This window comes from Chiloscyllium punctatum, chromosome 18 (assembly GCF_047496795.1).
Source record: "Chiloscyllium punctatum isolate Juve2018m chromosome 18, sChiPun1.3, whole genome shotgun sequence".
NCBI lineage: Eukaryota > Metazoa > Chordata > Chondrichthyes > Orectolobiformes > Hemiscylliidae > Chiloscyllium > Chiloscyllium punctatum.
In genome coordinates, this window is record NC_092756.1 from 87,819,304 (window position 1) to 87,831,904 (window position 12,601).

A 12,601-nucleotide genomic window follows, 5' to 3' on the forward strand; every position below is an offset into this window, starting at 1 on the left:
AGGTCTTCTCTCAATGCCAATCCTCTCCCACAATGCATTTCTCCCTGTTATGGGAAGGAGGATGGCTGCCACCGTCAGCTGAAGTTACCCACAAGTAGGAGTGTTAAATCTTTACAGCCCTTGTTTGAGGTGCACAATTGTTAGAGAAGGAGCAGAAAAATGGGCGAAACAGGACAATTGAGTCATGGGCTGAGGAGTGGCAGATGGAGTTAAATTTGGATATTTGAGAGTTATTGCGTTTTATTAATGCAAACAAGGACAGGACTTATATGGTTAATGTCAAGATTAGAGTGGTGCTGGAAGAGCACAGCAGCATCCGAGGAGCAGGAAAATCGATGTTTCGGGCAAAAGCCCTTCATCAGGCCCGAAACGTTGCCTGACCTGCTGTGCTTTTCCAGCACCACTCTAATCTTGACTCTAATCACCAGCATCTGCAGTACTCACTTCCACCTTATACAGTTAATGGTAGGGCCCCAGTAGTGTAGTAGAAAAGGGAGAACTAGGGGCTCAGGTACATAATTCTTTGAAATTTGTGTCTTTGAAACTTGGGAGTCTTCACGATTGTGGGGCGGATGGAGAGAAGCTCTGTGGGGAGAACCAAAACTAAGGGCCATAAGTCCAGAATAGTCGCTAGGAAATCCAAGAAACCATTGAAGAGCTATTTCAGGAGGATGGTTGGACAGCGTAACTCCCTCGCACCTGCAGCAGCTGAAGGAAAGTGTAAAGGAGCAATGAAAGGAAACTAGACGAAGCAGAAAGAGATCTGAGAAGCTAAGATGAATTAGGGTGGGAGGAGGACCGTGTGGAACAGCACAGGGCAGCTTTATCTAAATGGCCTAAATATTCTGCTGCAAATTCTATACAATAAAGACAACCTCATAGAGTCATACTGCACGGAAACAGACCCTTCGGTCCAACCAGTCCATGCTGACCATAATCCCAAACTAAACTAGTCCCACCTGCCTGCACTTGACCCATATTCCATCAAACCTTTCTAATTATGAACTTACCTAAATGTCTTTTAAACATTGTAACTGTACCCGCTTCCATCACTTTCTCTGGCTGTTCATTCCACACACGAACCACTCTCGCTGTAAAAATGTTGTCCCCTTGTTCTTTTGAAAATTTTCTCCTCTCACCTTAAAACTATGCCCCCTAGTTTTGAAACCTCCATACCCAGGGAAACGACACCTGCCATTTACCTTATCCATGCCCCTCATGATTTTATAAACCTCAATAAAGTCACCCGTCAATCTCCTATGCTCCAGTGACATAGGTCCCAGCCTGTCCAGTCTATTTTTATACCTCAAAGCCTCCACTCCTGGCAAATCTTTTCTGAACCCTCTCCAGTTTAATAATATACCACGATAGCAGAACTGGGCACTACTCCAGAAGAGGCCTTAACAATCTTCTGTACAACCACAACACAACGTCCCAACTCCTATACTCAGAAGTCTGAATGATGAAGACAAGTGTGCTAAACGCCTTCTTGTGTCTACTTGAGACACAAATTTCAAAGAATTATGTACCTGAGCCCCTAGTTCTCCCTTTTCTACTACACTACTGGGGCCCTACCATTAACTGCTTAAGGTGGAAGTGGGTACTGCAGATGCTGGCGATTAGAGTCAAGATTAGAGTGGTGCTGGAAAAGCACAGCAGGTCAGGCAACGTTTCGGGCCTGATGAAGGGCTTTTGCCCGAAACATCGATTTTCCTGCTCCTCGGATGCTGCCTGACCTGCTGTGCTTTTCCAGCACCACTCTGATCTTGACATTAACCGTATAAGTCCTGTCCTTGTTTGCATTAATAAAATGCAATAACTCTCAAATATCCAAATTTAACTCCATCTGCCACTCCTCAGCCCATTGACTCAATTGATCAAGAACTCTCTGTAATCTTAGATAACACTCTTCACCATCCACTACACCACCACTTTTGGTGTCATGCACCAATGTATTAACCATGTTTCCTAAATTCTCATCTGAATTGTTTATATAAATGGCAAACAACAGTGGGCTCATTACCAAACCCTGTTGAACACCACTGGTCACAGGCCTCTGTGTGAATATATATATATATATTAGATTAGATTCGATTCCCCACAGTGTAGAAACAGGCCCTTCGGCCCAACAAGTCCACACCAACCCTCCGAAGAGTAGCCCATCAAGTCCCATTTCCCTCTGAATGATGCACCTAATGGGCGATTCAGCATGGCCAATTCACCTGACCTGCACATCTTTGGACTGTGGGAGGAAACCAGAGCACCCAGAGGAAACCCATGCAGACACGGGGAGAATGTGCAAACTCCACACAGACAGTCACCAAGGTCTGGAATTGAACCTGGAACCCTGGTGCTATGAGGCAGCAGTGCTAACCACTGAGCCACCGTGCCGCCCTATATATAAAATATATATATGTATATCTGAGTGATCAGAGATTAAATATAAAGTGTTAATTTTCATTGATCTATTCACAAAATCTGCATGTTAAATATCAGAAAGTATTAATTCAGAATAGTTTTCAATTGGGACAAGAAAACTATCTGGATTCCATTATCAAACAAGGGCACAATCATTTCTGCTGCTTATTCCTCCAGCTCCATTTACTTGTGTTGTTCTGTGCAGCAGCTTTGACTGAACACCAGTGGCAAATCGTGACACAAAATGTTAACTCTGTTTCTCTTGCCACAGATATTGCGAGACCTGCTGAGTTTCTCTGGCACTTCTTTGTTTCAGATTGCGGGCCCGCCCCACCCCGATAGTTTGTTTTTACTAGAACAAATTGCTGTTTCAAAATAATACAAAACCACAGAGGGTGGACGCCCTACATGTAATATTGCAGTAGTAATTAATGACACACTGCTGCTAGATATTTGTAACAGCTTTACTCATGCATTGTGCTCAGCTAGAAACCATTCAACTATGATGTTTTGGGGAAGTCTATTGTTTAGAGTCATACAACACGAAAACAGACCCTTTAGTCCAACCAGTCCATGCCAACCATAATCTCCAAACTAAACTGGTTCCACTAACCTCCCCCTGGCCCATATCCCTCCAAACATATCTTATTCATAAACCTATCCAACAGTCTTTGAAATGTTGTATCTATGCCCCCATCCACCACTTCCTCAGGAAGTTCATTCCACACGCAACCTGCCCTCTGTGTAAAAAAGTTGTCCCTCATGTCTTTTTAAAATCTTGCCCCTCCACCCTAAAAATGCACCCTCTAGTTTGGAGCTCTACCATCCTAGGGCAAAGATTCTTGCTATTCACCTTATCTATGCCCGTCATGATTTTACAAACCTCTATCACGTCACCCCCCTCAAACTCCCAAGCTCCAGTGAAAAATGTCTCAGCCTATCCAGCCTCTCCTTGTAGCTCTCACCTTCCATTCCTGGCAACATACCGATAAATCTCTTCTGAACCCTCTCCAGCTTAACAATACCCGTCCTACGTAAAAACAATGACTGCAGATGCTGGAAACCAGATTCTGGATTAGAGTGGTGCTGGAAAAGCACAGCAGTTCAGGCAGCATCCGAGGAACAGGAAAATCGACGTTTCGGGCAAAAGCCCTTTATCAGGAATACAGGCAGAGTGCCTGAAGGGTGGCTCTCTGCCTGTATTCCTGCTGAAGGGCTTTTGCCCGAAACATCGATTTTCCTGCTCCTCGAATACCCGAGAAAACTGGAGAAATCTGAGTTCATCCCTTGTGGTTGGAGGGTTCCCAGGCGGAAGATGAGGCGCTCTTCCTCCAACCGTCGTGTTGCCATGGTCTGGTGATGGAGGAGTCCAAGGACCTTGGACTTGGTGGAGTGGGAGGGGGAGTTGAAGTGTTGAGCTACGGGGTGGTTGGGTTGGTTGGTCCGGGTGTCCCAAAGGTGTTCTCTGAAACGTTCCGCAAGTAGGCGTTTCAGAGAACAGTTTCCTCATTTCCCTTCCCCCCACCTTGTCTCAGTCAAATCCCTCGAACTCAACACCGCCTTCCTAACCTGCAATCTTCTTCCTGACCTCGCCACCCCCACCCCACTCCAGCCTATCACCCTCACCTTGACCTCCCTCCACCTATCGTATTCCCAATGCCCCTCCCCCAAGTCCCTCCTCCCTACCTTTTATCTTAGCCTGCTGGACACACTTTCCTCATTCCTGAAGAAGGGCTAATGCCCGAAACGTCGATTCTCTTGTTCCTTGGATGCTGCCTGACCTGCTGCGCTTTTCTCCAGCATCTGCAGTCCTCACTTTCTCCCCACAAACTTATGAGCACAGTAACCATTGCTACGTGGGTAAGCAACATCCCACAAGCAGGAATTTGATGAACCTACAGTAGGAAACAGGCCCTTTGGCCCAACAAGTCCACAGCCCTCTGAAGAGTATCCCACCCAACCCCATTCCTCTACATTTACCCCTGACTAATGCACCTAACCTAAACATCCCTGAACACTATGGGCAATTTGGCATGGCCAATTCACCCTAACCTACACATCTTTGGACTGTTGGAGAAAACCAGAGCACCCAAATGAAACCCACGCAGATACGGGGAGAACGTGTAAGCTCCACACAGACAGTCACCTGAGGCTGGGATTAAACCTGGATGCCTGGCGCTGTGAGGCAGCAGTGCTAACCACTGAGACACCGTGCCATCCTTAAATGATCAATGTATTCTGGTTTGGATGGGCTTGCTTGTGGATGGAGTGTTGACCTGGGCAGCTGCATTACTCTTGGCTCATGTGCCACACCATTAGCACTGCTGCCTCACAGCACCAGAGTCCCAGCTTCGATTTCAGCCTCGGGCGACTGCCTGTGTGGAGTTTGCACATTTTCCCCGTGTCTGCGTGGGATTTCTCCGGGTGCCCAGGTTTCCTCCCACAGTCCAAAGCTGTGCAGGTCAGGTGAATTGGTCATGTTAAATTGCCCTTAGTGTTAGGTGCATTAGTCAGAGGGAAATGGGACTGGGTGGGTTACTCTTCAGAGGGTCGGTGTGGACTTGTTGGGCCAAAGGGCCTGTTTCTACACTGTAGGGAATCTAAACAAAAACCGTGGGGATTATTCCCATTCAGCGGAATGGGCAATAAGTTTTGTTGGGGCAGGATTTCAACTCAATTGAAAACCCATTCGCTGAGTTCAAGTTGGACCCTGATACCTGAATGATGGTGGGCTCAGGGCTGCACTGCTGGGTCAACATTAGTGTTATGTGTGAGGCTGGTTGGTGTCATAGAAATGTCCCGGCCTCTGGACCTGAAGTCCCACTTGTCCTGGAAACACCTGAAAGATTATTTTTAAAAAGACATTGTTTTTCTAAGCTTTCTGTCCAATGTGTAGGAATACAAATGAGTATTGATTTTTTAAAAAAATGTCCACTGGATGTGGGTGTCACTATCTAACGTTCAATGCCCATCCCTACTTGCTCAGAGAGCTGTTAAGAGTCAACCACATTGCTGTCTCGAGTCACAAAGTGGCCAGGCCGGGTAAAATGGCTGATTTCCTTGCTTGAGGTGGATTACTGAACCAGACGGGTTCCTCCAATTCGGCAGAAGTGAGGACTGCAGATGCAAGAGATTAGAGTCAAGATTAAAGTGATGCTGGAAAAGCACAGCAGGTCAGGCAACACCCGAGGAACAGGAAAATTGACAGTTCGGGCAAAAGCCCTACATTCGGAATGAGAATCATCAGGAATCAGGGTTTCTCCAATTGTCAATGGTCACCATAAGATTTAGTGCAAACTGTTGATGTGTATCAATCATCAACTGCACACAGAAATGTGGGAGAACATAGAACATAGAACAATACAGCACAGAACAAGCCCTTCGGCCCACGATGTTGTGCCGAACATTTGTCCTAGCTTAAGCACCTATCCATGTACCTATCCAATTGCCGCTCAAAGGTCACCAATGATTCTGACTCTGCCACTCCCACGGGCAGCGCATTCCATGCCCCCACCACTCTCTGGGTAAAGAACCTACCCCTGACATCCCCCCTATACCTTCCACCCTTCACCTTAAATTTATGTCCCCTTGTAACACTCTGTGGTACCCGGGAAAAAGTCTCTGACTGTCTACTCTATCTATTCCCCGATCATCTTATAAACCTCTATCAAGTCACCCCTCATCCTTCGCCGTTCCAATGAGAAAAGGCAGAGAACTCTCAACCTATCCTCGTACGACCTATTCTCCATTCCAGGCAACATCCTGGTAAATCTCCTCTGCACCCTCTCCAAAGCTTCCACATCTTTCCTAAAATGAGGCGACCAGAACTGCACAAAGTACTCCAAATGTGGCCTTACCAAGGTCCTATACAGCTGCAACATCACCTCACAACTCTTGAATTCAATCCCTCTGCTAATGAACGCTAATACACAATAGGCCTTCTTACAAGCTCTATCCACCTGAGTGGCAACTTTCAAAGATCTATGAACATAGACCCCAAGATCCCTCTGCTCCTCCACCTTACTAAGAACCCTACTGTTAACCCTGTATTCCGCATTCTTATTTGTCCTTCCAAAATGGACAACCTCACACTTGACAGGGTTGAACTCCATCTGCCACTCCTCAGCCCAGCTCTGCATCATATCTAAGTCCCTTTGCAGCCGACAACTGCGCTCCTCACTATCCACAACTCCACCAATCTTTATATCGTCTGCAAATTTACTGACCCACCCTTCGACTCCCTCTTCCAAGTCATTAATAAAAATTACAAACAGCAGAGGACCCAGAACTGATCCCTGTGGAAGTCCACTTGTAACTGGGCTCCAGGCTGAATATTTACCATCTACCACCACTCTCTGACTTCGACCGGTTAGCCAGTTCACTATCCAACTGGCTAAACCTCCTACTATTCCATGCCTCCTGACTTTCCGCATAAGCCTACCATGGGGAACCTTATCAAATGCCTTACTAAAATCCATGTAGACTACATCCACTGCTCTACCCTCATCCACATGCTTGGTTCACCTCCTCAAAGAATTCAATAACACTTGTAAGGCAAGACCTACCCCTCACAAATCCGTGCTGGCTGTCCCTAATCAAGCAGTGTCTTTCCAGATACTCATAAATCCTATCCCTCAGTACCTTTTCCATTAAAACCAGAAGCGGCAGAGACAGGCCACTATAAATGCCGGAGGAAACAGTACAGAAGCGCTTCACAGGAGGCTCCCAAGCACTGAGGATGTCACCTAGACAGGGGACGAAACGTTTGCAAGACAAATTCCCAGCTTGGCGAACAGAACCACAACAACCCTTTCCATTACTTTGCCTACCACTGAAGTAAGACTAACTGGCCTGTAATTCCTGGGGTTATCTCTATTCCCTTTTTTGAACAGGGGCACAACATTCGCCACTCTCCAGTCCCCTGGCACCACCCCCGTTGACAGTGAAGACAAGAAGATCATTGCCAACGGCTCTGCAATTTCCTCTCTTGCTTCCCACATAATCCTAGGATATATCCCGTCAGGCCTGGGGGACTTGTCTATCCTCAAGTTTTTCAAAATGCCCAACACATCTTCCTTCCTAACAAGTATCTCCTCTAGCTTACCAGTCCGTTTCATACTCTCCTCTTCAACAATACGGTCCCTCTCGTTTGTAAATACTGAAGAAAAGTACTCATTCAAGACCTCTCCTTTATCTTCCGACTCAATACACAGTCTCCCACTACTGTCCTTGATCGGACCTACCCTCGTTCTCGTCATTCTCATGTTTCTCACATACGCATAAAAGGCCTTGGGGTTATCCTTGATCCTATCCACCAAAGATTTTTCATGCCCTCTCTTAGCTCTCCTAATCCCTTTCTTCAGCTCCCTCCTGGCTATCCTGCATCCCTCCAACGCTCTGTCTGAACCTTGTTTCCTCAACCTTATGTAAGCCTCCTGCTTCCTCTTTACAAGACATTCAACCTCCCTCGTCAACCAAAGTTCCCTCACACGACCATCTCTTTCCTGCCTGACAGGTACATACATATCAAGGACCCGTCATATCTGTTCCTTGAAAAAGTTCCACATTTCAATGACATCCTTCCCTGACAGCCTATGCTCCCAATTTATGCACCTCAGATCCTGTCTTGCAGCATCATATTTACCCTTCCCCCAATTGTAAAACCTGCCCTGTTGCACGCACCTATCTCTCTCCATAGCCAAGGTGAAAGTCACAGAATTGTGGTCACCATCACCAAAATGCTCACCACTAACAAGCCCATCACTTGTCCCGGTTCGTTACCAAGTAGCAAATCCAATATGGCCTCCCCTCTGGTCGGACAATCTACATACTGAGTTATAAAAGCTTCCTGGACACACTGCACAAATACCGCCCCATCCAATCTACTTGATCTAAAGAGCTTCCAATCAATATTTGGGAAGTTGAACTTGCCCATGACTACTACCCTGTGGCTTCTGGGAGTGGGAGGTCTTGCTGGTGCCTTCTTTTCTTAGGTCAGACATGTGAAAAGACATCATCACAGCATATCTCCTTACACACATGCTCAGTAGTCATTGCCAGCGTGTTGGTTCTGTTAATCCTTTCAAACTTTGCTACATATGGGTTTAAACCCACATTGTTCTGAACCAGAGGCCAGATATCCCATTTAGCCACGGTGTGGAGGATCCTGCCTGTTTAAATTGAGTGCCCAATCTCACCTAAATAGGGTCATGGAGATGTACAGCACTGAATCAGACCCTTCAGTCCAACTTGTCCATACTGACCAGATATCCTAATCTAATCTTGTCACATTTGCCAGCACTTGGCCCATATCCCTCTAAACCCTTTCTATTCACGTACCCAATCAGATGCCTTGAAAATGGTGTAAAAACAATGACTGCAGATGCTGGAAACCAGATTTTGGATGAGTGGTGCTGGAAGAGCACAGCAGTTCAGGCAGCATCCAAGGAGCAGCAAAATCGACATTTCGGGCAAAAGCTCTTCATCAGGAATAGTATTCCTGATGAAGAGCTTTTGCCCGAAACGTCGATTTCGCTGCTCCTTGGATGCTGCCTGAACTGCTGTGCTCTTCCAGCACCACTAATCCAAAAGCCTTGTAAATGTTGTAACTGTACCAGCCTCCACCACTTCCTCTGGCAGTTCATTCCATACACACACCACCCTCTGTGTGAAAATCTTTTCCCTCAGGTCCCTTTTATATCTTTGCCCACTCACCTTAAACAAATGCCTTCCAGTATTGGACTCCCCCCAGCCCAGAGAAAAGACCTTGACTATTCACCCTATCCATGGCCCTCGTGATTTTATAAACCTCAATAAGGTCACTCCTCAGCCTCTGTAGCTCCAGGGAAAATAGCCCCATGATGGCCAACCTCTCTCTGTAACTCAAACCCTCCAAGGATGTTGGCAACATTTCTTAGTAAGTTCAGTGTTGCACTGCTGGGTCAGCATTTTTGACATATTCAACGCTGTTGTGAGGTTGTGGCATTGTCTCTCCCTCTGGGCCAGACGTCCCACCTACTCTGGACTTACTATGGTCCGGACAAGCTCATTTAAAACATATATTATTTTTGTAAACCGTGTGTTCAACGTTAGCACCCTGGAAGCTTAATTATCGAACACAAGGCGAGTGCTAATAGTGGGCCACAGTGGGAGGTTGGTAGGAGCTGATGCTAAGAGGGAGGCTACTTTTCTTGTAACTTATGATCCAGTTTCCCATCAGCATGAGGACTAGATGGGAGTGAGTTGAATGCAGGCCTCAAGACCTGGAATTATTCACTTTGGAGAGCTGTGAAGTTTTGAGGTTTCATTTCATGGCTGTTAAGCTGGTCTGATCACAGACATTGTTCACAGTACTGGGGCCAACAGGACGGGGGAACCAAGGCTGTAAAATAATGAATCAAAGTCACATCAGATATTGGAAGTGCTCTTGTTGCAGAGTTATTGCGCATTGGAAGAAATTACCCAGGAAGACAGGGACAGGGAAGGCTACAGTCATAGAATCGTAGAAACCTGGCAGTGCAGAAAGATGCCATTTGGCCCATCGAGTCAGCTCTGACCTCTGAACAGTGTCACACCCAGAAAAAGTCCACTACCATATCCCTGCACACTTGTATTTCCCATAGCTAACCCACCTAGCCTGCACATCCCTGTGACACTGTGGGCAATTTGACATGGCCAATCCACCCAAAACTACACATCTTTGGACTGTGGGAGGAAACTGGAGCACCTGGAGGAAATCCATGCAGAATATGCAAACTCCACGCCTGAGAGTAGAATCGAACCCGGGTCCCTGGCAGCTAACCACTGAGCCATCACACCACCTCGTAAGTTGTTGGTAAATTCTTGAGAGAAATGTTAGCTGGCCAGAGGTTGGAAGGGGTTGACTTCTTTTGATTGGTCAATCCCTGTTGCCCACGTGCCTTTAGGATATTGGAGAAAAGATTTCCTGGAATTATTCCTGCACTGGCCACAGGGAGTCTCCCTGAAGAATGACAGATGTGTTACAGCACAGTAGGAGGCCATTTGGCCTATCAAGCCTGCATGGCCTCGTCAAACGAGCATCAATATTGGTTCGGACGCCTGACCACAAGGAAGTGGGTGTTAGCAGGTGGGCCAAAGGTTGCTTGTGGGGTGGGGTGAAAGGGGAAATGGGGAAAGGAGCCATGGACCCACAGGAGCTGCAGCAGCAGCTACGCCTGGTTATGTAGAACCCTCAAGAATAAAGATGTTGGTTGTTCATTTTCACTGAGTCAAACGCCTGGCACTGTGGATGAACCTGCAGTTCAAGGAGGTGCATCCCATCACCATCTCAGGGCAAATAGGGATGGAGGTATCAGTCTAACCAGTGATACCATTTCTTGTGACCAAACAGTTAATTTTTTAAAATTCCACCAGGGAGTAGACCCCAAGCCTATGGCATCCAGGTGAAGGTGGGCTTGAGACCCCTGATATCTGTTATATTTGGTATTTCAACGACATCAACGCATAAAAACATGGACATATAGAAAATAGGAGCAGGAGTAGGCCATTCAGCCCTTCGAGCCCTCCCTTCCATTTAATATGGCTGATCATCTAACTCAATAGGAGAAAGTGAAGACGACAGATGCTGGAGATCAGAGTTAAAAAGTGCGGCGCTGGAAAAGTACATCCGGTCGGGCAACATCCGAGGAGCAGGAGAGTCGACGGCTCGAGCATCAAGAATGAAGAGCTGATGAAGAGCTTATGCTCGAAACGGCAACTATCCTGCTCCTTGGATGCTGCCTAACCGGCTGTGCTTCTCCAGCATCGAACTCACTACCTGCTTTCTTTCTTTGAATCCCTTTAGCTTGAAGAACTATACCTAATTCCGTCTTGAAAACATTCAATGTTTTGGCCTCCACTGCCTTCTGTTGGAGAGAGTTCCACAGACACAGCACACTCTCAGTGAAGAAATTTCTCCTCAGTTCAATCTTAAATGGCCTATCCTGTATCCTTAGACCATGGCCTCTGGTTATGGACTCCTCGGGAACATCCTTCCTGCGTTTACCCTGTCTAGCCCTTTTAGAATGTTCTAGGTTTCTATGAGACTCCCCCCTTCAGTGAAGTATTGTCCAAACTGACCCAGTCTGTCCTCAGTGCTGCCATCCCTGGAATCAGTCTGGTGAACCTTTTGTTACACTCTCTCTATCGCTCCTTTCTTAGATACAAGGACCAAAACTGCCCACGATATTCCAGATGTGGTCTTACCAAGGCCTAATGCCTAAAGTCCAGACAGTGATAATATAATACAATGCACACTAACATCATCTAAGGCTCTGCCTCTAAATTCGTCCAGATATGGCAAACGTCTACTTTTCCTCATCCTGTGTGAATCAGCAATTATCTAATTTCTTTTGTTTGTGTTTCATTCACTAGATGGCAGCCTAATACATAAATGGAGAACTCTAAATTCTCATGAATTAATCCTCATGTTGATATTGTCTACTTTTTAGCTTTGTGTCTTCCGTATCTGTAATGAAGCCTTCTGCCTGCTCACTTGCCCAATATTTTTACCTTTCAATCACCTTCACCTCTCTTCTGCTACATAATATCCATCCTGCTGCTGGTCCTGCTTAGATAATTTTAATATCCAGGGAGATTACTTTCAGTTTCGGATGATTTCCGACATGCTTCATTTCACGTGAATATATAAATACGTGAATTCGGAGCACTATGAGGTCATTTGGCCCAATGAGCCTGTTTTCACATTAACCCACATCCTGGTTGGAGGAGTCGAGAGTGGTGCTGGAAAAGCACAGCAGGTCAGGCAGCATCCGAGGACAGGAGAATCGACGTTTCGGGCAGGAGCCCTTCATTGGGTCTGGTTGTGGTTTGATATCCATTTGCACCTATATTAAGTAGTCTTTGAATCCATTGCTGCACAAGAATCTACCCACTTCTGCCTTCAAATATTCAGTACTGAGGGAGTGCTGCACAGTTGGAGGGTCAGTATTGAGGGAGTGCTGCACTGTTGAGGGTCAGTATTGAGGGGGTCCTGCATTGTTGGAGGGTCAGTACTGAGAGAGTACCGCACTGTCGGAGGGTCAGTATTGAGGGGGTGCTGCACTGTTGGAGAGTCAGTACTGAGGGAGTGCAGCACTGTTGGAGGGTCAGTACTGAGGGAGTGCTGCACTGTTGGAATTTCAGTGCTGAGGGAGTGCTGCAC

General features: G+C 46.5%; 1 protein-coding gene across 1 annotated transcript in view; it reads left to right on the forward strand.

Moving 5' to 3' along the window:
• Positions 1 to 12,601, forward strand: part of ncf4 (neutrophil cytosolic factor 4) — an 80,305-nt gene that overhangs the window by 5,098 nt on the left and 62,606 nt on the right. The window lies entirely within an intron of this gene.